General features: G+C 48.4%; 1 long non-coding RNA gene across 1 annotated transcript in view; it reads right to left on the bottom strand.

Annotated features, from left to right (window-relative positions):
- Positions 1–25,698, bottom strand: part of LOC135050984 (uncharacterized) — a 73,509-nt gene extending 47,811 nt beyond the window's left edge. Inside the window, exons 1-2 of the long non-coding RNA XR_010241971.1 lie at positions 25,440–25,698; positions 5,293–5,332 (exon numbers count right to left, since the gene is read on the bottom strand). This is a non-coding gene — a long non-coding RNA (uncharacterized LOC135050984). The remainder of the gene's footprint in view (positions 1–5,292; positions 5,333–25,439) is intronic.
- Positions 25,699–26,351: the final 653 nt, after the last annotated feature.

Here is a 26,351-nt window from a genome sequence, read left to right on the forward strand (position 1 = left end):
GAATTTCTAGATTTGGTACTCTCCAATGAAGCAAACAAAGTCATCACAAAAAATTACATAAAATCTGTAGATACCAATAGTTATCTACACTACAAGAGTGCTCACACCACATCCTGGAAAAATAATATACCCTTTTCTCAACTTTATCGAATTAAACACAACTGTACAGATCCAGGAACTTATGAAAAACAATCAGAAATATACATGAACAGATTTAGAGAAAGAGGATACCCAGAAAATATCATTAATTCCGCCTTACAAAAAGGAGAAGGGTTGGAACGAGAACAACTGTTGGAAACTAAGACGAAGAATACTGGGAAGAACTACCTAGCACCATTCATCACACAATTTAACAGCAATGAGAAAAACATTAGAAACACCTTTGCCAAACACTGGCACATACTTAAGATGGATCCTGTTTTAAACTCAGTTTTGCCAGATCGTCCAGAAATCATTTTCAAAAAGTCAAGAAACCTAAAAGAAATACTCGCACCAAGTCAAATAAAAACAAAAAAACACGATCCAAACCATGCCCACATGTACTGGAACGTACAAGTGTGGACACTGTATTGTTTGTAAGCACGTAAATCCGAATAGAAAAACTTTCTACGATTCAACTAATACAAAGAAGTACAAAACCAGACAATTTATCAACTGTAACACCACATCTGTAATCTATCTTGTGGAGTGCGGATATGGACTCAAATATGTTGGCAAAACTAAGAGACCCCTTAAATTAAGGATACAAGAACATTTAAGAAACATCAAGAACAAAGTAGAGAGTCACCCTTTATCGAGACACTTTTCTACCCACCATGCCTCAAATACTGATACCTTTACATTCAAAGGCCTGGAAAATGTTGTTGGGAACAAGAGGAGGTGATCTTCTGAAGTTGTTGTCTCAAAGAGAGATGTTCTGGATATTCACTCTAAATACATTAAGCCCACTAGGTCATAATGAAGGTTCCGAAATTGCCCCCTTCCTTTAAACTCCGCCTATTGCAAACTACCTATTACATTTTATGCTTCAGTATTATCCTCTTGCTACCTATGGAATACACAGTGTGATTGACTTGATCATATATATTAATATTTTTTTTTAAATTAATGTATTATAGTTATATCTAAGATCGGTGTTTAAGTATTAATCCATCTAGTGCCGATTTAGTATTTTTTTCAAATGTGTAAAGGTGAATATTTGTATTAAACCCATATATTCTTTTCTAAGACATTAGTTCCTGGTTGTACGTTCCACTGCGCTCCTTGCGGTGGAATGTACAGCCACTTCCGGTACGGAACTTCCGGTAACGCCGTGATCGGCTATTCATTCCCGGTTCCGATGTTCTTCTCATTTGTATGTATTAAACATACCTGTCACTGCTCTAAATGTGCAAGATCAGCCTGCACTGAAAACTTGGAGCATAGATTGATTTATGCGTTACTGTTCTGTTTCCGCGATACGTCATTTCCGGCAGTTGATTTCCGGGAGCGTCACTTCCAGTTGTCCAGGCTTTCAATTTACTGTGTTTAGAGCATTTATTTAATATATGTAACTGTTGATTATAAAGATTTTATAAATGTTAACTGTATGTATCTTATGTTATGGTTTTACAAACTTGAATGTGAAGTTACTTTTGGCGGGAAACCCGGACCGGAAGTAATTAGCATAATTGATCACCACCCCCTAATCCTGGAGAGGATAAAACAGGAAAGACAGTGGTTATCCCTATAGACACTCCTGAGGAAGCCTTTTTAGGTGAAACGCGTTGAGGACTTTTCCTGATTACATCCTGATGAAGGCATTCACTGTGGACATACCCTGGACTGCCCTATATTTCCTGATTTGTTCAGATAAGCTTTTAATTTTTATTTCTTTGTTTTTCTCTTGTGTACTTTTTTATACAAAATATTAAAATATCTTTCCCATAAAGTCAACACGATTCTTGCTTACATTGAGAGAACTACGAATATTCGTGAAATACATCATTGCACCGGGAAAAAGATTCCTTACGATATGCATGATTATTTTCCCTTTTGTGGTACGCATATTCTCAATTGAACTACAAAAAATCCATTATATTGCACTAGTTGATACCGCACTATGAGGTGTGTGTTTTGTGCTTGTTGATTTTAGATTCCGTTGTAGTGTCGACTACGATTTGGAGGATAAAGACTCCTTGTGATTTGCTAATCTATTCCAACCTTTTGGCACGCATATTACCCAGAGAGGTGCTGAATATCCTTCAATCTGATACAACAATACTGCACCATGAGAGGTGTTTTTTATGCTTTTTGTTTACAGACCCCCTTTGTTGTGAGCAACAGACAGAAGGCCAGTGCAATAGTGTTTGATGTGCATGATAAAAAATCCCTCATCTGGTACGCAGATTACCCTTATGAGTGTCGTCACGTCACTAGACCAAGTGTGAAAATTACTGCACCATCAGGCGCTTGTCCTCTCCCTCTCTTTATATATATATATATATATATATATATATATATATATATATATCTCGAATGGAAAGCCCGGCACTCCTCGTAATTGATGCTTGCCCCGGTGCCCTCAGTAGAGAGAATAGCTATATTCACATCTTGACAACAGGGCTAGATACCCCGAAACGTTGGTGTTCTATGTTGTGATGTAACAATACAATTTGACTTCTCTACAAGACCCTGAGTGCCGCAGCGATTCTTTGAATATATATATATATATATATATATATATATATACATACATATATATATATGTGTGTATATATATATATATATATATATATATATATATATACAGCATGATCAAAAGTTGAAGTGCACCCTTTTGTTTCAAAAACTGTGCAGGAAATGGGAAAACTGAATACTCCAGTAAGGTATGGGTGAGGTGGGCTATCTTTTAGGGTATGTACCGAACATGGGCACCATCTTGAAATTGGCCATCTTGAATCTAAGTAAGTCAAAAGTTACAACACTTTTTTGTTGCAGGTAACTGAAGATGTCTTTGACAAAAGAGGAGAGAATTGAGGTAATTTTGATGTCTGGAGAATGAAGTTTCCGTGTCATAACTGCAGATTTTAACAACTGGCACCCAGAAAGACCTCCAGTTTCACATAACACAAACTGGCAGGTGCCTAATTTCCAAATTCAGAGAAACCGGGACTGTGGCTGACAACTCACGGAGTGGTCGTCCAAAAAGTGCTACTGACGAGACAACCTCATCAATGGTTTTGGCATCCTTTGTGAAGAGCACACAACGCTGCACAATGCCCACACATTAAATAACTGTCCTTTATGGAGAAAAGTTCAGCCTGTATTTCCAATAAAAAAGTGTTGTAACTTTTGAACCATAACTGCTATTTCAAATCTGTTTGCAGCAATAAACTTTTCAAATTCTAATGTTGACATGTTACACGAACACCTTTCCATTTGAAAAAACTGGCTCAGATTCAAGATGGCCGATTTCAAGATGGCGCCCATGTTTGGTACATACCCTAAAAGATAACCCACCTCACCTATTCCTAACTGGAGTATTCAGTTTTCCCATTTCCTGTACTGTTCTTAAAACAAGGGTGTACTGCAACTTTTGAAAAGTTAAAGCCACCCTCTGCTTTAAAAGGTGGGGGGTGACAAGGGAAATAGCAGGGTCCCCAGAGATATATAGATACATTTTGAAAGCCCTGAACATGACCCATTCAAAGAGGGACAAAATACTCTGTTCCTGGACTTCCCTCTTAATTTGAGATTGCAGTCACCTGTGTTGAATATCAATTAGCTAGTTCAACACAGGTAATGTCAATCCTAAATAAAGATGGAAGCCCAGAAACAGACCATTTTGACCCTCATGGAATGGGTTAAATTGGGAGGTATGTGGTTATTATCACCTTCGGCATATGTCTCAACATCAATTAAAGGTAATTTGGTATTGGGTGCAGTTGTGGAACTACCGGCGGTGCAGCCGATGCATTGCACCGTGGCTCACCAAAATGAAGGAGCCTGCAGCCAGCAGTACTATAATAAGTCAGAATGTCTCATCACCGCATGCCACAGTGGCGGCAGGCCATAAATAAGGAGAAACCAGAGGAAGTGGTTTGGCCGAAGAGAAAGGGGGCTAGGGTGGCCAATCCCATGACCGGGATTGGCAGGATCCCAGCCTAAAATTGCCCGGGATTCATTCCTGGTATTGGAGCTTCCAATCCCGGGGATTTTGAGATTGGCCAGCAACCTATTTTTGGATATGTTGGGCTGAAATGCAGCCTATCCCAGGTATCCCGGGATTGAACATTTTTCAATCCCGATTCCCGGGATTCAAAAAATGGCCCAGGATTGGCCACCCTACAGGGGGCCCTACCTTCCCTCTGAGTCTCAATTGCACTGACCCTCCCCACCCCTTTCCTCCTCACCAAACTCACACAGGACCCTGGTCCTGGAGATGCTGAGGAACCGGCATGCAGGGGGCCAGCTGCAGCTGGTTGCAAGGGACCCCATGGGCGCCTCTGCACAGACAAGGAAGGTCACCTGTCTGCACCATTTAGTGTAAGAGGCACAGGTGGAGGGCAACACCGGACCATGACGCAGCTGCTACTGGCAACCTACACTTCCTGCAAAAGCTGCTTACACAGGGGGGCTGTGACTTTGAGATAGGTCACTGTGCCTCATCTATCCATACCTATAGTAACTAATAAGCAGGAGCAAGGCATGGAGACAACTGCTGGTCCCTGTAAGATAAGACTCATTCAGAATGCAACGCATCTACGATGCTGAAGCCCTTCTGGAGTGTGCGCGTGTGCAGAAGCCACACTGCGCGTGCGCACACAGTGAGATGTGATGGCATCTCACATATGCGAACACCTCTGCCTCATTGACAGACAGAAGCGTTCGTGGGGTGGAAGGGGGTGTAGATGCAACATTTTTGGGGTGGCATTGCGGCGTTGAGGGGGGACCATGTGCAGGGCGGTCCAAGGCAGCTGCGTGAAGTAACACACAGCTGCTGTTAGCCTAAACATGGCGGGTAGCTGTCTGTCCTCGCAGCTAGGCTGTGCAGGCAGAGGGCTACCCTTAACATGCTAGCGCATCGCTGCTGAGCGAAGCTTTCACATGTTAATGGGTGGAAGGGCCCAGCGTGCGGAGCAGACTTGCCCTGGGCAGGGCGGCCCCCCTGCATGCTAGAGAAAGGACTTTTTTGCAAAACTGTAACTCATGCTGAATTAGGCCCCCAATACTTTATGGCTTACTCTTACAGCTGTAAAAGTAAAAAAATAAATGATACTGCTATGCCTTGTTTACAGTTGTTTTTGTTACCTTCTATCTTTTTGCTGTACCCTGGCCTGTGGGACTTACCCTTAAAAAAAAAGAAAAAAGGTTAATTTTACCTTACCCCAGCAAAATAATAGTAAAAAAATCTAAAATTGACATACTGTTGATTTACAGACATTTGAAACCAGAATTATTTTCTCATAGTTATGTGAAAGGAAAATCTTGTGCTTGACGTGAAGGCAGCTGTTCTAGTTTCTGTTCGCTTGGGGTATAATTAAATTCCTACATCCGGCTCCAATGAAGTAAGAGCTCTGGGGCAGATTTATTAATCCTGGTGAAGTGATAAAGTGGACGGAGATAAAGTTTCAGCCAGTCTGCTCCTAACTGTCATTTGTCAAACCCAGCCTGTAACATGTTAGTTAGAAGCTGATTGGCTGGGGCTTTATCACCTTTCACTTTATCACTTCACCAGGCTTAATAAATCTGCCGCTGTGTGACATATGTCTATAGTATATCATGGCTTGCCCGCTAACCTCCTGGTACCACAGAGCTTTATAGTGCTGCTTAAATCTATTAGTGTTAAATACCATAACATTTTAACAAGGTGACAGATACAAGGTTTGAGCGAGACAGGCTAACACACAATAATTTTGCTTATTGTGTAAAGCCATTTAAAATGGGACAACCAAGGAGAAGCTTGACTTTATGCAACCGCGAAACACCACCTCAACCAGCTAATCTTCCTCCAAAGTTTTGCATTCATGCTGGGCTTTATTAGGCTGATGACACACTCTAATGACAGAATTATCGCACTGTATAAGCAGAGGATTCATACTAAACGTAAGTCCACATAGATAAGTGTAGCACTGATCCTGCCAGCCAACAGTCCTGATTTTTCAGAAACAGGGCATAGTACTGTCTACAAGGGATACGGTCATTAGGTCAACCACGCTTAGGTCGACAGTCATTAGTTTGACCACTATAGGTCGACATGGTCACTAGGTCAACATGGAAAAAGGTCGACATGCATTTTTCAAATTTTTTTCATTTTTTTAAACTTTTTCATACTTTACGATCCACGTGGACTACGATCACCATGCCCAAAGCATGGCGAGCCATGCGAGGAGACAAGGTGCACTAATTGGGGTTCCACGTCACTTTACGATGAAGCCGGCACAAAAAAGTAAAAAAAACTCATGTCGACTTTTTTCCATGTCGACCCAATGACTTTGTCAACCTATTTCAGGTGTCAACCTAGTCACTGTCGACCAATAGTGGTCGACCTAATGACTGTCGACCTAATACATGTCGACCCTATGACCCATACCCGTCTACATTACTTGGGGGATTGGCAAGGCTATATGGAAGCATGGTTGTTTTGATTGTGGTATGACCTTGGCACATAAGGAATGTCACAGTTTTCTGCCTCATTTTTTATTTTCGAATCTTGGAAAGAGAATGACGACAGTACCAAATTTATGTAAGCTCTGATCACCAAACAGACATCTATAATATTCCCTTCCACAGGGTCACAACTAGGGGCAGCTAAAGGGGCATGTGCCCCAGATGCCGGATTTGAGGGAGGCACCGAGATGGTTAGGAAAAGCAAGACACGTGATGAGTCAGAAGCATGCAGCGGTGAAGGTAAGCTTCAGAGGGTAGGGCAGGGTCATATTAAGGGAAGCGGGGGGGGGGGGGGGGACTAAGGGGTAAGTAGACCCAGGCCTCCATCTCTCAGGGAACCCCCTGGGCCAGTTCTTTCCCACACAATCTGTAGCTGATATCCGCTTTGATGAGAGGGGCAAAAATCTTCGTTTCAGCCCTGTCTACCACATTACTATATATCATCCCTGGCAAGTCCCTATTTAGTATGAGAGTCACTTTGTTATGTGATTTACAATTATTGGTATGTGGTCTCAGCTTGAGTTTGAGGTGAAAATCTCGTAATGTATTATATAAACATATGTGATATAGGAATTTGTTCACTGTAAGGAACTATACAATTATGCCATAGCAGTGATTGCATTTTAACTATTTTTCATCATATAATTAACAGTATACAGTATCGGGATAAAGTGACTCATAGAAACAGAAAGACTTAGATGTGAGGCCGGAATGTAGTTCAAGAAGTACTGTAGGAGCCTACTGAATAAACTCTTTCTGTGGGCAATCCTCTGAAAATGGGTGTATTTTGAGTATTCCCAAATTATTTAAGCTTTATTATCATTTATTTATATAGTACTATCAAATAATCAACACTGTGCAGAGAATAGTTCCCAATCACAAATGTCCCAGCCCCATTGAAACTTACAGTCTAAATCAGAAATGTGGAGTCGGAGACAATTTTGGAGACAGCTTCATATTAAAAAATGTAATTCTATGTAATCAGTAATTCTCCAGAGCACTTCCTGTGATTGTGATGCACAGTAATAGCAGGTGCACATGCCAATATCTCCCACACAGTGGGGGACAATGCAAAGGGACTGTCACACACCGGAGTCAAGGATCCCATTACCTGGTCCAGCAGTATCACTTAGTGCCCATTTGAGCCTCTGCTGGCCGCCTGCGGTATCCCCAAGTTTCTTTCTACAAGCAAAAGATCTACAGTCATTAGGTCGACCACTAATGGTCAACATGCATTAGGTCGACAGGGTCAAAAGATCGACAGGGTCATTAGGTCGACAGTAGTAAGGTTTTTGTGTGTGTTGTTTTCCTCGTCAAATCACGTAGAACTCCAATTAGTCTACCACAGTGGTTCTCAACTGCGGTCCTCAAGTACCCCCAACAGTTCATGTTTTCCAGGTCTCCTCACAGGATTGCAAGTGAAGTAATTTGCTCCACCTGTTGGTCTCTTATAATGTGTCAGTGAGTAATGAATACACCTGTTCACCTGCTAGGTGACCTGGAAAACATGAACTGTTGGGGGTACTTGAGGACCGGGGTTGAGACCCACTGGTCTACCACATCCCATGGCATGGCTAGGTTTGTTTAGGTAACTAATCCCAATCATAGTGCACGTGGTTGGTAAAGTAAGAAAAAGTTGATTATAATGGCAAAAAAAAGCTCTGTCGACCATTTGAACCTGTTGACCTTTTGTACCTGTCTACCATAAGCACTGTCGATCTTTTACATGTCGACCTATTGCCATGTCGACCTTTTGGCCATGTCCTAATGACCATGTCAACATAGTCGGGATACCGTTTTTAAGTCACGTATCTGAAATGTGACTGGCATCCTCTTCCCAGCAGTCCCTGCCTTTCTGAACTATAAACGCTGCTATCTTGGACAGTCTCACACAAAATCGGCCATAGGCATAAGCAATATAGGTGGTCATTCCGAGTTTTCGCTTGCTAGCTGCCTTTAGCAGCATTGCAAACGCTAGGCCGCCGCCCTCTGGGAGTGTATCTTAGCTTAGCAGAAGTGCGAACGAAAGATTAGCAGAATTGCTACTAAATATTTCCTTGCAGTTTCTGAGTAGCTCCAGATCTATTCCTAGAATGCGATCACCTCGGTCCGTTTAGTTCCTGCTTTGACGTCACAAAGACGCCCTGCGTTCGGCCAGCCACTCCCCCGTTTTTCCAGCCACTCCCGCGTTTTTACCTGGAATGCCTGCGTTTTTTAGCACACTCCCTGAAAACGGACAGTTTCCGCCCAGAAACACCCACTTCCTGTCAATCACACTACGATCACTTGAGCATTGAAAAAACGTCGCTCGAGCTTGTGTAAATCTCCAAAGTTTTGTGTAAAATTACTTAACGCATGCGCGCTGCGTACCATCCACATGCGCATTTTCCACCTAATCGCTGCGTTGCGAAAAACGGCAACGAGCGAACAACTCGGAATGACCACCCTAGACAGATGGCATGGGGCATCTGAAAAGTGTAGGGGCACTTAGGCAGGCTGGCCATCCAAATTCTAACTAGCACTTTCGGGCTGTAGCTTTATTGCAGCTGCTGTTACCATTGTAGCTTTATTGCACTGGTGGTGGCCGGTGCAATAAAGCTTTTCTCATTGCAGCACAGCATACGTGATGTTAAACAGCACCGCTGAGACATGCACACCAGAGGAGCATTGGCGAAGTGCAGTCAGAAGACAGGAGTGAGCAACCAGAAGGCAGTAAAGATGGTATGTTTGGTGGCTAGATAGTCACTTGTGCGGGCTGGGGTCGGAGTCTGCAGGGATTTATTCATGTTGTTTGAGAGAGTCGGGATCCCAGTGCTCTGCATCCTGACGCTGAGATTCCGGCCGCAGAATGAGGGGGCGCTCGCCATGCTGCAGGCTCGGTGGCGAGCTTCACTCGCTACAGGTTCTATTCCCCTCTCTGGGTGTCGTGGACACCCACGAGTGGGAATAGTCATTGTTAGTCGGCATACTGACTATCACGATTTCAAGTGTGCACTATTTTAACAATGTTCTGGAGCTGGAGAGACAATTGTGTTGACTGGAGAGACACAAGGGGACAGGAATGAAGCTGTATGGGATGGGGAGCACAAACAAGGGAGGAAGGGGCGCACAGCACCATGTGGCCACACCTTTCTATAATACCACACCCATTCCGCAATGCTATCGGGCAAAAGTTCCCACATGGAGGGCACCATACAAAATGTTGCCTAGGGCACCAAATTGGTCAGGGTTGGCTCTGGTTTCACATCCTTCTAGTACAACTTTGTGCCGCCTCACCCCATAGTGGTCAGCTGCATTTCCTTTCCAGGCTTCTCCCAGAGAATAGGAGTTATAATGTAAGCAATTATACATAGAGGACTAGGGTGTAAATGTAAGAACGGGCACTATGGGGGAGAAGCGGTATCAGTGCACGTTATGTGTGCTATACTGCTTCACCCCCATGTAAGAAGGCTGTGGAGAGTGCTATGCGCCCCTGTCCATATCGGCGCTGCTGTCTAAAAGATAGCAGGGCGATATATGAGGGCAATGTATGAACGGTCAGGTGACACCTGCAGCTGACGATTTCGACAGCTGTAGGTGGCGATGCCCATGGACCACAGCAGGGACAGAGCTGTCCCTGGCTGTGGTAAAGTGCCGGCTCCGGAATGTGCAGGGGATCTTGGCCCTCATTCCGAGTTGATTGCTTGCTGCTTTCGTTCGCAGCGCAGCGATTAGGTCAAAAAATGGCAATTCTGCGCATGCCTATGGGGAGCAGTGCGCACGCGCGTCGTACTTTCACAAAAGCCATTGCAGTTTCACACAAGGTCGAGCAACGCATTTCAGTCTTACTGCTGACCGCAGAGTGATTGACAGGAAGTGGGTGTTTCTGGGAGGTAACTGACTGTTTTCGGGGAGTGTGTGGAAAAACGCAGGCGTGCCAGATAAACCGCAGGAGTGGCTGGGAAAACTTAGGCGGTGGCTGGCCGAACGCAGGGCGTGTTTGTGACGTCAAAAATGAGTTTTATGGTAAGAACTTACCTTTGTTAAAACTCTTTCTGCGAGGTACACTGGGCTCCACAAGTCTGGACAATGGGGTTTAGAGTAGGCTCTTGATCCGAGGCACCAACAGACTCAAAGCTTTGACTGTTCCCAGAATGCACAGCGCCGCCTCCTATATCACCCCGCCTCCCAGCACAGGAGCTCAGTTTTAGTTAACCAGCCCAATGCAGTAGCAGGAAAAGAGACGACAACGGTTAGTAGCCACATACACCACACTCTCACGACAAGAGAAGTGTCAGCGGCTAATGCCATATCAACCCAAAGAAGCTAAGTGCGTCAGGGTGGGCGCCTTGTGGACCCCAGTGTACCTCGCAGAAAGAGTTTTAACAAAGGTAAGTTCTTACCATAAAACTCGTTTGCTGCTGTGGGGTACACTGGGCTACACAAGTCTGGACAATGGGGATGTCCTAAAGCAGTTCCTTATGGGAGGGGACGCACTGTAGCGGGCACAAGAACCCGTCGTCCAAAGGAAGCATCCTGGGAAGCGGCAGTATCGAAGGCATAGAACCTTATAAACATGTCCCCGGAGGACCACGTAGCCGCCTTGCACAATTGATCAAGGGTCGCACCACGGTGGGCCGCCCAAGAAGGTCCAACAGACCGAGTAGAATGGGCCGTAATGTCAGCAGGAGCTGACAGACCAGCCTTCACATAAGCATGTGCAATCACCATTCTAATCCATCTGGCCAGGGTCTGCTTGTGAGCAGGCCAGCCACGTTTGTGAAATCCAAACAAAACAAAGAGAGAATCAGATTTTCGAATAGAAGCAGTTCTCTTCACATAGATACGGAGAGCCCGTACCACATCTAAAGACCGCTCTTTGGGAGACAAATCAGGAGAGACAAAGGCTGGAACCACAATCTCCTGATTAAGGTGGAATGAAGAAACCACCTTAGGTAAATATCCGGGACGAGTCCTAAGGACCGCCCAGTCACGGTGAAAATCAGATATGGGGAACTACAAGACAAGGCACCCAGATCCGACACTCTTCTAGCAGAGGCAATAGCCAGCAAGTACACCACCTTAAGGGAAAGCCACTTAAGGTCAGCTGAACCAAGAGGTTCAAATGGAGGCTCCTGCAATGCCTCCAAAACCACCGACAAGTCCCAAGGAGCCACAGGCGGGACATAGGGAGGTTGGATATGCAACACACCCTGAGTGAAAGTATGAACATCAGGTAAAGTCGCAATTTTTCTCTGAAACCACACCGACAAGGCAGAAATATGAACCTTGAGGGAGGCCAGACGCAGACCTAAATCCAGGCCTTGCTGCAGAAAAGCCAAAAGTTTGGCTGTACTAAACTTGGAAGCATCATAATTGTTAGATGCGCACCAAACAAAGTATGAATGCCAGACCCTATGGTAAATCCGAGCAGAAGACGGTTTCCGGGCCCGCAACATAGTTTTAATAACCTCTTCAGAAAAACCCTTAGCCCTCAAGACGGAAGCTTCAAGAGCCACGCCGTCAAAGATAGCCGGGTTTGGTCCTGGTAGACACAAGGGACCTGAACGAGGAGGTCTGGGTGTTGTGGATATAGAAGTGGACGCTCTGACGATATTCCTTGCAGGTCTGAGAACCAGTGCCGTCTGGGCCACGCCGGAGCTATGAGAAGCAGATTTCCTCTTTCTTGTTTGAATTTCCGAATTACCCTGGGCAGGAGTGACACCGGAGGGAACACGTACGGCAGCCGAAACCTCCACGGCACCGCCAGCGCATCCACGAATGCTGCTTGAGGATCCCTTGCCCTTGCTCCGAAGACCAGAACCTTGTGATTGTGTCGAGACGCCATCAGATCCACATCTGGAAGACCCCACCTTTTCACGAGGAGTTGAAACACTTCTGGATGGAGGCCCCACTCGCCGGCATGCACGTCCTGACGACTGAGAAAGTCCGCTTCCCAATTCAGGACTCCCGGAATGAATATTGCCGATATTGCCGGTATATGGCGTTCTGCCCACTGGAGAATCCGTGAGACTTCCTTCATTGCCAAACGGCTTCGAGTGCCGCCTTGATGATTTTTGTAAGCCACTGTGGTGGCGTTGTCCGACTGTACTTGAACAGGACGGTTCTGAATTAAATGCTGGGCCAGGTTCAACGCCTTGAAGACCGCCCGCAACTCCAGAATGTTGATCGAGAGGAGAGATTCCTCCTTGGTCCACCGACCCTGTAAGGAGTGCTGCTCCAGCACCGCGCCCCAACCTCTTAGACTGGCATCTGTCGTCAACAGGACCAGCTGGATATCCAGAAGGGACGGCCCCTGCACAATTGTTGGTCCTGGAGCCACCAGAGCAGTGACAGACGGACCTCCGGAGTCAATGAGATCATTTGAGACCTGATCCGGTGAGGCAGGCCGACCCACTTGGCTAGAATCAGCTTCTGGAGGGGGTGAGAATGGAATTGAGCATACTCCACCATGTCGAATGCTGACACCATGAGGCCCAGGACCTGCATCGCTGAATGTATCGACACTTGTGGACGAGAAAGGAAGCAACGAATCCTGTCCTGAAGCTTCAGGACTTTCTCCTGAGACAAGAACAACCTCTGGTTGTGAGTGTCCAACAGCGCTCCCAGGTGCACCATGCTCTGAGCAGGGACCAGGGAGGATTTCGTCCAGTTGATGAGCCACCCGTGGGCTTGTAGAAACCGGACCGTCATATTCAGATGACACAGGAGAAGATCTGGGGAATTTGCCAGGATTAACAAGTCGTCCAGATACGTCAGTATCCTGACCCCTTGTCGGTGGAGTACCACTGTCATCACCGCCATAACTATGGTGAAGACTCGCGGAGCCATTGTTAAACCAAAAGGTAACGCCCGAAACTGGTGATGGAGGTTGCCAATCGCAAACCTCAGGTATTGCTGATGTGACACTGCTATAGGAATATGCACGTAAACATCCTGTATGTCCAAGGAGACGCTGTAGTCCCCAGGTTCCAAGGCCAGAACTATAGAGCGAAGGGTTTCCATACGGAACTTGGAAATCTTCACAGACCTGTTCAATGCCTTGAGGTTGAGAATGGGCCGGGAGGACCCATTCGGTTTCGGGACTAGAAACAGCGGAGAATAGTACCCCCGGCCCCTCTGAGCAAGAGGCACCTGTACTACGACTCCTGTATCCAGGAGGGTCTGTACCACCGAGTGTAGAGTTTTTGCCTTTGTCCGGTCCAAAGGGACGTCTGTCTGGCAAAATCGATGAGGGGGTCGGTTTTTGAAGGCAATGGCGTAACCTCGAGTAATGACTTCCCGTACTCAGGCATCTGAAGTGGTCTTCAACCATTCCTGGGTATACCCTAGAAGCCGGCCCCCCACCCTGGGATCCCCCAGGGGGAGGCCCTCTCCATCATGCGGCAGGCTTATCGGTCTTGGCAGCTGGCTGACGGGCAGCCCAGGCTCTTTTGGGCTTCGGCTTACCAGGTTTGGAAGTGCGGGCCTGCTTATGGTACGCCTGACCTTTTGCTTTACCTGAAGGACGAAAGGACGTACCTTTAGCCTTCGACACAGAAGGAGCGGTATTAAGTAGACAGGCAGTTTTGGCAGTAGCCAAGTCAGCCACTATCTTATTTAAGTCCTCCCCAAACAGAATATCTCCCTTGAAAGGGAGTACCTCCAGGGTTTTTCTAGAGTCCAGATCCACAGACCAGGATCTCAGCCACAATATCCGGCGATCCAGGACTGACGTAGTAGAGGCCTTGGCTGCCAAGATACCGGCATCAGAAGCCGCCTCTTTAATATAGCGAGAAGCTGTGACAATATATGACAAGCATTGTCTAGCATGGTCAGAGGAGATTTCAGCTTCTAACTCCAAGGCCCATGCTTCAATAGCCTCAGCAGCCCATGAAGCTGCAATAGTAGGCCTCTGTGCAGCACCCGTGAGGGTGTAGATCGCTTTTAGAGAACCCTCCACACGTTTATCCGTAGGCTCTTTCAGAGACGTGACGGTAGTGACAGGTAGAGCTGAGGAAACCACCATCCTAGCCACATGTGCGTCCACTGGAGGAGGTGTTTCCCAATTCTTAGACAGCTCTGGCGTGAGGGGATAGCGAGTCAGCATCTTCTTTTGAGGCACAAACTTCGTACCCGGGTTTTCCCAGGGTTCCTGACGTATATCCACTAGGTGATCAGAGTGAGGTAAAACCTGTTTAACCACCTTCTGACGCTTGAACCTATCTGGTTTCTTAGGAGGCACGGATGGCTCGGGATCATCCGTAATCTGCAGAATTAACTTAATAACCTCCACAAGGTCAGGAACATCCACATGTGAACTACCCTCCCCATCAGCCGTATCTGAGTCAGAACCTGTGGGGTCAGTGTAAGTGCCGTCCTCATCAGACGAGGTGTCAGTGACAGCAGTGGATTGTGAGGAGACGAGCGCTCGCTTAGAGGACCTCTTGGACTTAGGCGAGCGTTGGTCAGACTTTTTAGTAGTCAAGGACTGGTTCAACTTCTTTAATTGAGCAGATAAATCGTCCGCCCACAGCGGGTTAGCTGCAGGGCCCACATACGGTTGTACCGGCATTGGGGGTCCCATAGGGGGTGTTAGTTTATGAACTAGCATATGCAGGAGCGTGGGAAAAGCATCCCACGGTGGGTCAGTATGTGCCTCCGTTGCCACAGTCCCACTGGGGGGGCAAGGAGCCCCCAGAACCAGAGCCCTCAGCTGCTATATTCTCCTCATATGTGCCTGTGGCTTCAGCAACACCAGCAGTGTGTTCCGCCCCAGAACCATTACCCTCAGAAGCAGACATGATATAACTTGCAGTATGAGGTAACCCAGTACAATTATCAGCAGCACAATATCCCAAACCCAAACCCCTGCGCAGTGTAGTCAGCACTAGCAGAGATAAAGGAGAGATATGGTGACTAAATCACAGAGAAAAATACGTAATACAGTATATCTTTGTGAAAATCCTATAGTAGATAACACCTGACGCACCAAGCCCCCTCAGGTTATAGAATATAGGGATAGCAAGTTGAGTGAAAGACACGAGATGGACAACACTCAGCTATCAAATGCACACACAGAAGCAGTGGCGTAACTACTGCCCCCGCAGTCCTCGCGGTGGCTTGGGGGCGAGGGGCTGCGGGGGCGCCACTGACTTTGCACAGATTGACATGCGGACGAGCGTCCGCATGTCAATCTGCGGTCTCCTTCCCTCCGCTGCTGTAAGGAGGGACACGGAGCGCACATCGCGCGCCTCTCCTGTGTCCCTCCCTGGCTCTCCGGCCGGTCTAATAAAGGAAGTGCCGTTCGTGAGCTCTGATTGGCTCACGAACCGGCACTTCCTTTATTAGACCGGCAGGAGAGCCAGGAGGGACACAGGAGAGGCGCGCTATGCGCTCCGTGTCCCTCCAACACAAAGGAGCGGGGGGGGGGGGGGGGGAGCAGGCACTGTGGGGGAATATCTGGCACTGGGGGCATATACCTGGCACTGTGGGGGAATATCTGGCACTGGGAGCATATACCTGGCACTGTGGGGGAATATTTGGCACTTGGGGGAGCAGGCACTGAGGGGGCATATGTGGCACTGTGGGGGAATATCTGGCACTGGGGGCATATACCTGGCACTGTGGGGGAATATCTGGCACTGGGGGCATATACCTGGCACTGTGGGGGAATATCTGGCACTGGGGGGAGCAGGCACTGAGGGGGCATATGTGGCACTGTGGGGGAATATTTGGCACTGGGGGGAGCAGGCACTGAGGGGGCATATGTGGCACTGGGGGGGGGGGGTATATGTGGCACTGGGGGCATGTACCTGGCACTGTGGGGGAATATCTGGCACTGGGGGCATATACCTGGCACTGTGGGGGAATATCTGGCACTGGGGGCATATGTGGCACTGGGAGCATGGCCCTAGCAACAAGCACTACCCCCTAGCAACGAGCATGACACCCAGTGCATGAAACCCCTGGCAACAAGCATGACACCCAGTGCATGAAACCCCTGGCAATGAGCATGACACCCAGTGCACTAAACCCCTGGCAACGAGCATGACACCCTGAGCATGAAAACCCCTGGCACTGTGCATGGAACCAAGAGCATGAAACCGCTGGCAACGAGCATGACACCCAGTGCATGAAACCCCTGGCAACGAGCATGACACCCTGAGCATGAAAACCCCTGGCACTGTGCATGGAACCAAGAGCATGAAACCCCTGGCAACGAGCAGGTAATTTAAAAGTAATTAGAAGCCTTACTGTAGAACTTAATGTGTAATGGGCATTACGGTGTGTGGCATTATGTATCACGGACATTGCGGTGTGTGTCATAATGTGTCAGGCATTACGGTGTGTTGTATACTATATCACGGGCATTGTGGTATGTGGTATAATGTCTCAGGATCATTGTGGTGTGTGTCATACTGTGTCACAGACATTGTATGTGCTATAATGTATCAGGGGCATTGCAGTGTGTAGCATAATGTATAACGGGCATTGCGATTCCTGTCATAATGTGTCACAGGCATTACGGTGTGTGGCATAATGTGTCGGGGGCATTACAGTGTGTGCATATTGTGTCATGTGCATTATTGTGTGTGGCATAATGGCTAAGGCCATTGCAGTATGTGGAATAATGTATACTGGGCATTACTATAAGGAGGAAAAAATAAGATTTTGCTCACCGGTAAATCTATTTCTCGTAGTCCGTAGTGGATGCTGGGGACTCCGTAAGGACCATGGGGAATAGCGGCTCCGCAGGAGACTGGGCACAGCTAAGAAAGAATTAGGACTACCTGGTGTGCACTGGCTCCTCCCACTATGACCCTCCTCCAGACTTCAGTAAGGATACTGTGCCCGGAAGAGCTGACACAATAAGGAAAGGATTTTGAATCCCGGGTAAGACTCATACCAGCCACACCAATCACACCGTATAACTCGTGATATTATACCCAGTTAACAGTATGAACATAACAGAGCCTCTCAACAGATGGCTCAACCATAACCCTTTTAGTTAACAATAACTATATACAAGTATTGCAGACAGTCCGCACTTGGGACGGGCGCCCAGCATCCACTACGGACTACGAGAAATAGATTTACCGGTAAGTAAAATCTTATTTTCTCTAACGTCCTAGTGGATGCTGGGGACTCCGTAAGGACCATGGGAATTATACCAAAGCTCCCAAACGGGCGGGAGAGTGCGGATGACTCTGCAGCACCGAATGAGAGAACTCAAGGTCCTCCTCAGCCAGGGTATCAAATTTGTAGAATTTTGCAAACGTGTTTGCCCCTGACCAAGTAGCAGCTTGGCAAAGTTGTAAAGCCGAGACCCCTCGGGCAGCCGCCCTAGAAGAGCCCACTTTCCTCGTGGAATGGGCTTTTACAGATTTAGGCTGCGGCAGGCCAGCCACAGAATGCGCAAGCTGAATTGTGCTACAAATCCAGCGAGCAATAGTCTGCTTTGAAGCAGGAGCACCCATCTTGTTTGGTGCATACAGGATAAACAGCGAGTCAGTCTTCCTAACTCCAGCCGTCCTGGAAACATACATTTTCAAGGCCCTGACTACATCCAGTAACTTGGAGTCCTCCAAGTCCCTAGTAGCCGCAGGCACTACGATAGGTTGGTTCAAGTGAAAAGCTGATACCACCTTAGGAAGAAACTGGGGACTAGTCCTCAATTCTGCCCTATCCATATGGAAAATCCAATAGGGGCTTTTGCATGACAAAGCCGCCAATTTTGCCACCCGCCTTGCCGAAGCCAAGGCCAAAAGCATGACCACTTTCCACGTGAGATATTTTAAATCCACGGTTTTGACTTTAGGAAACCCAACACCACGTTGAGGTCCCACGGTGTCACTGGAGGCACAAAAGGAGGCTGAATATGCAGCACTCCCTTGACAATGTCTGAACTTCAGGCAGTGAAGCCAGTTCCATTTTGGAAGAAAATCGATAGAGCCGAAATCTGGACCTTAATGGAACCCAATTGTAGGCCCATAGTCACCTCTGACTGTAGGAAGTGCAGAAATCGACCTAGCTGAAATCTCTCCCTTGGGGCCTTCCTGGCCTCACAGTACGCAACATATTTCCGCCATATGCGGTGATAATGGTTAGCGTTCACTTCTTTCCTAGCTTTAAATAGCGTAGGGATAACTTCCTCCGGAATTCCCTTTTCCTTCAGGATCCGGCGTTCAACCGCCATGCCGTCAACGCAGCCGCGGTACGTCTTGAAACAGACAGGCCCCCTGCTGCAGCAGGTCCTGTCTGAGTGGCAGAGGCCATAGGTCCTCTGAGATCATTTCTTGGAGTTCTGGTTACCAAGCTCTTCTTGGCCAACCCGGAACAATGAGTATAGTTCTTACTCCTCTCCTTATTATTATTCTCATTACCCTGGGTAAGAGAGGCAGAGAAGGGAACACATACACCGACTGGTACACCCACGGGGTTACCAGAGCGTCCACAGCTATCGCCTGAGGGTCCTTGACCTGGCGCAATATCTTTGTAACTTTTAGTTGAGGCGGGACGCCATCATGTCCACCTGTGGCCTTTCCCAACGGTGTACAATCATTTGGAAGACTTCTGGATGAAGTCCCCACTCTCCCGGGTGGAGGTCGTGTCTTCTGAGAAAGTCTGCTTCTCAGTTGTCTACTCCGGGAATGAACACTGCTGACAGTGCTAACACATGATTTTCCGCCCATCGGAGAATCCTTGTGGCTTCTGCCATCGCCATCCTGCTTCTTGTGCCGCCCTGTCGTGTACATGAGCGACCGCCGTGATGTTGTCTGACTGGATCAGCACCGGCCGGTGTTGAAGCAGGGGTCTAGCCTGACTTAGGGCATTGTAAATGGCCCTTAGTTCCAGAATATTTATGTGTAGGGAAGTCTCCTGACTTTTCCATAGCCTTGGAAGTTTCTTCCCTGTGTGACTGCCCCCCAGCCTCGAAGGCTGGCATCCGTGGTCACCAGGACCCAGTCCTGTATGCCGAATCTGCGGCCCCCTAGAAGATGAGCACTCTGCAGCCACCACAACAACGACACCCTGGCCCTTGGAGACAGGGTTATCCGCCGATGCATCTGAAGATGCGACCCGGACCACATGTCCAACAGATCCCACTGGAAAATCCTTGAATGGGACCTGGCGAATGGAATTTCTTCGTAAGAAGCTACCATCCTTCCCAGGGCTCGCGTGCATTGATGCACCGACACCTGTATACGTATTAGGAGGTCTCTGTCTAGAGACGACAACTCCTTGGACTTCTCCTCCGGGAGAAACCCTTTTTATCCTGTTCTGTGTCCAGAACCATACTCAGGAACAGTAGACGCGTCGTAGGAACCAGCTGCGACTTTGGAATATTCAGAATTCAGCCGTGCTGTTGTAGCACTTCCCGATATAGTGCTACTCCGCCGAACAACTGCTCCCTGGACCTCGCCTTTATAAGAAGATCGTCCAAGTACGGGATAATTATTTCGGCCATTACCTTGGTAAATACCTCGGTGCCGGGGACAGACCAACGGCAACGTCTGGAATTGGTAATGATAATCCTGTACCACAATTTTGAGGTACTCCTGGTGAAAAGGGTAAATAGGGACATGCAGGTAAGCATCCTTGATGTCCAGTGATACCCTCCAGGCTTGCAATAATCGCCCTGAGCGATTCCATTTCGAACTTGAACCTTCGTATATAAGTGTTCAAGGCTTTCAATTTTAGAATGGGTCTCACCGAACCGTCTGGTTTCGGTACCACAACATTTTGGAATAGTAACCACGGCCTTGTTGAAGGAGGGGTACCTAGATTTCACCTGCTGGAAGTGCAGCTTGTGAATTGCCGCCAGTACTACCTTTCTCCGAGGGCAGCAGGCAAGGCTGAGGTGAGGTAACGGCGAGGGGGAGTCACCTCGAACTCCAGCCTGTATCCCTGTGATACTATTTGCAGAACCTAGGGATCCACCTGTGGGCAAACCCACTGGTCCCTGAAGTTCCCGAGACGCGCCCCTACTGCACCTGTCTCCATGTGCCTTTTATAGGCAGCATCACCTGTCCACTGCCGGGTTTCTAATACCCTCCTGGCAGAATGGACATTGCATTAATTCTGGATGCCAGCCGGCAAATATCCCTCTGTGCATCCTTTATATATAAGACAACGTCTTTAATATGCTCTATGTTAGCAAACTATTTTCCCTGTCTTAGAGTATTATTATTATCTGACAGGGTATCAGACCACGCTGCAGCAGCACTATTTATGCTGAGGCGATTGCAGGTCTCAGTATATAACCTGAGTGTGTATATACAGACTTCAGGATAGTCTCCTGCTTTTTATCAGCAGGCTCCTTCAAGGTGGCCGTACCCTAAGACGGCAGTGCCACCTTTTTTGACAAACGTGTGAGCGCCTTAGCCACCCTAAGGGATATCTCCCAACGTGACCTATCCTCTGGCGGGAAAGGGTACGCCATCAGTAACTTTTTAGAAATTACCAGTTTCTTATTGGGGGAACCCACGCTACTTTACACACTTCATTCATTCATCTGATGGGGGAACAAAACACTGGCTGCTTTTTCTCCCCAAAAATAAAACCCCTTTTATGTGGTACTTGGGTTCATGTCAGAAATGCGTAACACATTTTTTATTGCCGAGATCATGTAACGGATGTTCGTAGTGGATTGTGTATATGTCTCAATCTCGTCGACACTGGAGTCAGACTCCGTGTCGACATCTGTGTCTGCCATCTGAGGTAACGGGCGCTTTTTTGAGCCCCTGATGGCCTTTGAGACGCCTGGGCAGGCGCGGGCTGAGAAGCCGGCTGACCCACAGCTGTTTTACGTCATCCAGCCTTGTAAGGAGTTGATATTGTCGTTTAATACCTTCCACTTATCCATCCACTCTGGTGTCGGCCCCACAGGGGACGACATCCCATTTATCGGCCTCTGCTCCACCTCCACGTAACCTTCCTCATCCCACATGTCGACACAGCCGTACCGACACACAGCACACACACAGGGAATGCTCTGACTGAGGACAAGACCCCACAAAGTCCTTTGGGGAGACAGAGAGAGAGTATGCCAGCACACACCAGAGCGCTATATAATGCAGGGAATAATACTATAACTGAGTGATTTTTCCCCCCAAAAGCTGCTTGTATAAACAATATTGCACCTAAATTTAGTGCCCCCCCCCCTCTCTTTTTAACCCTTTGAGCCTGAAAACTACAGGGGAGAGCCTGGGGAGCTGTCTTCCAGCTGCACTGTGAAGAGAAAATGGCGCCATTGTGCTGAGGGAGATAGCTCCGCCCCTTTTTCGCGGACTTTTCTCCCGCTTTTTTATGGATTCTGGCAGGGGTATTTATCACATATATATCCTCTGGGGCTATATATTGTGATATATTTGCCAGCCAAGGTGTATTTATTGCTTCTCAGGGCGCCCCCCCCCAGCGCCCTGCACCCTCAGTGACCGGAGTGTGAAGTGTGTATGAGGAGCAATGGCGCACAGCTGCAGTGCTGTGCGCTACCTTGGTGAAGACTGATGTCTTCTGCCGCCGATTTTCCGGATTTCTTCTTGCTTCTGGCTCTGTAAGGGGGCCGGCGGCGCGGCTCCGGGACCGAACACCAATGGCCGGTTCCATGCGGTCGATCCCTCTGGAGCTAATGGTGTCCAGTAGCCTAAGAAGCCCAAGCTACCACCAGTTCAGAGACGGAACTACCGGCAGTGCAGGCAGTGCACTGCACTGGGGCCCGCCTCTGTCCAGGGGCCCAAGCATGTAATGAGTCAAACTGACTCATTACATGCAGCTGTGCGCTGCAGGCAACCGCTGCCCGCAGCGCACAGCCGCCCGGAGATAGGAGCTGAGCAGCGGTACAGACGGGGGAAGGAGGAGGGAGCCGGAGGACGGAGCCGCAGCAGCGCTTTGTTACTGGTGGAGGCGCTGCTGCTGCTGCTCCTCTGCTTCCCTATAGGCTGTCTTCCGAGAACAGCCTATAGGGAAGCAGAGGGGCAGCAGCAGCAGTGCCTCCACCAGTAACAAAGCGCTGCTGCGGCTCCGTCCTCCGGCTCCCTCCTCCACCTCCTCTACTGCCCGGGAATCGTCGTCTGACGCAGCTGCACCGAGGAGCCTGAGGGTAAGTATAATTCTTCTTTCTTTCTTTCTTTCTTTCTTTCTTTCTTTCTTTCTTTCTTTCTTTCTTTCTTTCTTTCTTTCTTTCTTTCTTTCTTTCTTTTTCTTTCCTTCTTTCTTTCTTGTGCCTGCCTGCCGCAATGTGTAAAAAGGGGGGACTACCTGCCGCAATGTGTAAAAAGGGGGGACTGCCTGCCGCACTGTGTAAAAAGGGGGGACTGCCTGCCGCAATGTGTAAAAAGGGGGGACTACCTGCCGCAATGTGTAAAAAGGGGGGACTGCCTGCCACAATGTGTAAAAAGGGGGGACTGCCTGCCGCAATGTGTAAAAAGGGGGGACTACCTGCCGCAATGTGTAAAAAGGGGGGACTGCCTGCCGCACTGTGTAAAAAGGGGGGACTGCCTGCCGCACTGTGTAAAAAGGGGGGACTGCCTGCCGCAATGTGTAAAAAGGGGGGACTACCTGCCGCAATGTGTAAAAAGGGGGGACTGCCTGCCGCACTGTGTAAAAAGGGGGGACTACCTGCCGCAATGTGTAAAAAAGGGGGACTGCCTGCCGCAATGTGTAAAAAGGGGGAACTGCCTGCCGCAATGTGTAAAAAGGGGGGACTACCTGCCGCAATGTGTAAAAATGGGGGACTGCCTGCCGCTATGTGTAAAAAGGGGTAATCTGCCCGACGCAATGTGTAAAAATGGGGGACTGCCTGCCACTATGTGTAAAAAGGGGAATCTGCCTGCCGTAATGTGTAAAAATGGGGACGCTGTCTGCCGTAATGTGTAACAAGGGCACGCTGTCTGCCGTAATGTGTAAAAAGGGCACGCTGTCTGCCGTAATGTGTAACAAGGGCACGCGGTCTGCCGTTATGTGTAAAAAGGGGTAATCTGCCCGACGCTATGTGTAAAAATGGGGAATCTGCCTGCCGTAATGTGTAAAAAAGGGGGGCTGCCTGACGCTATGTGTAAAAATGGGGAATCTGCCTGCTGCTATGTGTAAAAAGGAGGAATCTGCCTGCCGTAATGTGTAAAAATGGGGACGCTGTCTGCCGTAATGTGTAACAAGGGCACGCTGTCTGCCGTAATGTGTAACAAGGGCACGCTGTCTACCGTAATGTGTAAAAAGGGCACGCTGTCTGCCGTAATGTGTAACAAGGGCACGCGGTCTGCCGTTATGTGTAAAAAGGGCACGCTGTCTGCCGTTATGTGTAAAAAGGGCACGCTGTCTGCTGTAATGTGTAAAAAGAGGAATCTGTTCGCTGTAAGGTGTAAAAGGGTCTCTACCTGGTGTAGTGGTGCTACTGTGCGGCGTAATTTGAATAATGGAGACTACTGTGTTGGTATTATTTTGTGGCCACACCCCTTCCCCACGAAGCCACGCCACTATGTATTTTTGCGCGCGCCTACGGCGCGCACTGCCCCCGGGGTGGACTTGGATGGGGGGGGGGGCCCAAAGCATTTTGTCGCACCTGGGCCCACCGCTTGCTTGTTCCGCCACTGCACCAGTTAGGTAGGTTCGCTTCTTCTCCCCTTAGTCCCTCGCTGCAGTGAGTCTGTTGCCAGCAGATCTCACTGTAAAATAAAAAACCTAACATATACTTTCTTTCTAGGAGCTCAGGAGAGCCCCTAGTGTGCATCCAGCTCGGCCTGGCACAGGATTCTAACTGAAGTCTGGAGGAGGGTCATAGTGGAAGGAGCCAGTGCACACCAGGTAGTCCTAATTCTTTCTTAGCTGTGCCCAGTCTCCTGCGGAGCCGCTATTCCCCATGGTCCTTACGGAGTCCCCAGCATCCACTAGGACGTTTGAGAAATGACAAATAATGTAAGGGGCATGAATCAGGATTATTTTTCTTTCCTGTGGTGGCTAACATCTGGGCGTGCAGGTGCAAAACTGGGGTATAAGGTAGTCTTTTCCTGCAATGCCACGCCCCTTTACGCAAAGCCACGCCCATTTCAACGAAGCCACACACCCTTTTTGGCGGCGCACGCCTACGGCGCGCGCATATTTGTCCCTTTACTAGTGCCAATTATGGGGGTTATGGGGGGGGGCGCCGAAGGATTTTTTTGGCTTGGGGGAGAAAAATTTCTAGTTACGCCACTGCACAGGTCACAGTTTGTACAATGCAGAGGTTATTACAGACAATAATAATGCACTGGACTAGCTTACACAGCTATATAACAGTAGATATAACAGTACACAGTAAGAACTGGATGTATATCACAGGGTAATTGTACTATAAAACCCTGACTAAATGCACTCTTTCCTAACTATCACTGACTAAAAAGGCAGGTAGAATACTTAAGTGTCATGTAAAGGCACAGCGCTGACAACCAGGCGGCTTTACATAGGAGGATTTGCCCAAGCAGTCCCAGGAACAGTGAGCTGAGGGATAATTGCGCCGCAGACACTGACTGGGAGTGAGGAAAAGACAGATATGCAGCTCCAGGGCGGGAACACTTGCGGGAAATGGCGCCCTGGGGCTGGGGGAGGGGCTTCAGGTCTAAGGCTTATCCCCCTTGCTGGCAAAACCACCGGGTACTGTGGGCGATATAAGAAGTGGTTTAGAGAGAAAACCCGACCTGCGCCCATGCCCTGGTGATCTAGTGGGATTGCCTGTACTGCCACAGTGTCCACCGCCAGCGCACGCGGCCCGCCTCCCACTGACCGCGCAGGATCGTGATAAAGACCGGGTCCCGCAAGCAGGAACCACTTACCACCTCCCGAAGCGCGGCCCCGCGATCCTGGAGAGCCCCAGCCGTGTGTGTCTAACATGAAGAAAACCGGAGCCTCCGCTGTAGGTACCCGGCAACCAGGGCTCTGGAGTTTACAGCGCCGCTGGGGAGAGCTGGAGCTGCAGCAGAGAATGTCAGAAGACATTTACCACCGCTGCTGCCCTTGAAGTCTTCACTTTTTACCTCATTAAAAGCTTTTCTCAGGGCTGCTTGGTGCAGCCCCTCTGTTAAGTGCCTGCTTACTGCAGCACCAACTGACAAACTGAGCTCCTGTGCTGGGAGGCGTGGTGATATAGGAGGTGGCGCTGTGCATTCTGGGAACAGTCAAAGCTTTGAGTCTGTTGGTGCCTCGGATCAAGATCCTACTCTAAACCCCATTGTCCAGACTTGTGGAGCCCAGTGTACCCCGCAGCAGAAACAGGAAATAAATAGTCTGAAGTGATCGCAAGGTAGGAGTAGGTCTCGAGCTACTCTGAAACTGCACAATCTTTTTTTGTAGCTGCACTGCGATCCTTTCATTCGCACTTCTGCTATGCTAAGATACACTCCCAAGGGGTGGCGGCTTAGCGTTTGCACTGCTGCTAAAAGCAGCTAGCGAGTGAACAACTCGGAATGAGGGCCCTTGTGTGAGTAGTGAAATCCCACAAATTCACACTGGAGCTGGCCGGGAAGGAGACACAGCGCATCAGCACTGAGCTGATGCGCTCAGGGGAGGCATTGCCGGAGGTGGCAGACAATATGTTAATACATGTTGTTTATGTCCCTTCCTACTTCGCCTCGATAATGAGGTGAAGGAGGAAGTGTTATAGCGGCACAATGTGTGCCGCTATAATACATTTACCACTAGCACCCTGGCTCCTGGTTGTGTAATGCTTCACAGCATTCTGTTTCAGT

Source organism: Pseudophryne corroboree, chromosome 2 (genome assembly GCF_028390025.1).
Source record: "Pseudophryne corroboree isolate aPseCor3 chromosome 2, aPseCor3.hap2, whole genome shotgun sequence".
NCBI lineage: Eukaryota > Metazoa > Chordata > Amphibia > Anura > Myobatrachidae > Pseudophryne > Pseudophryne corroboree.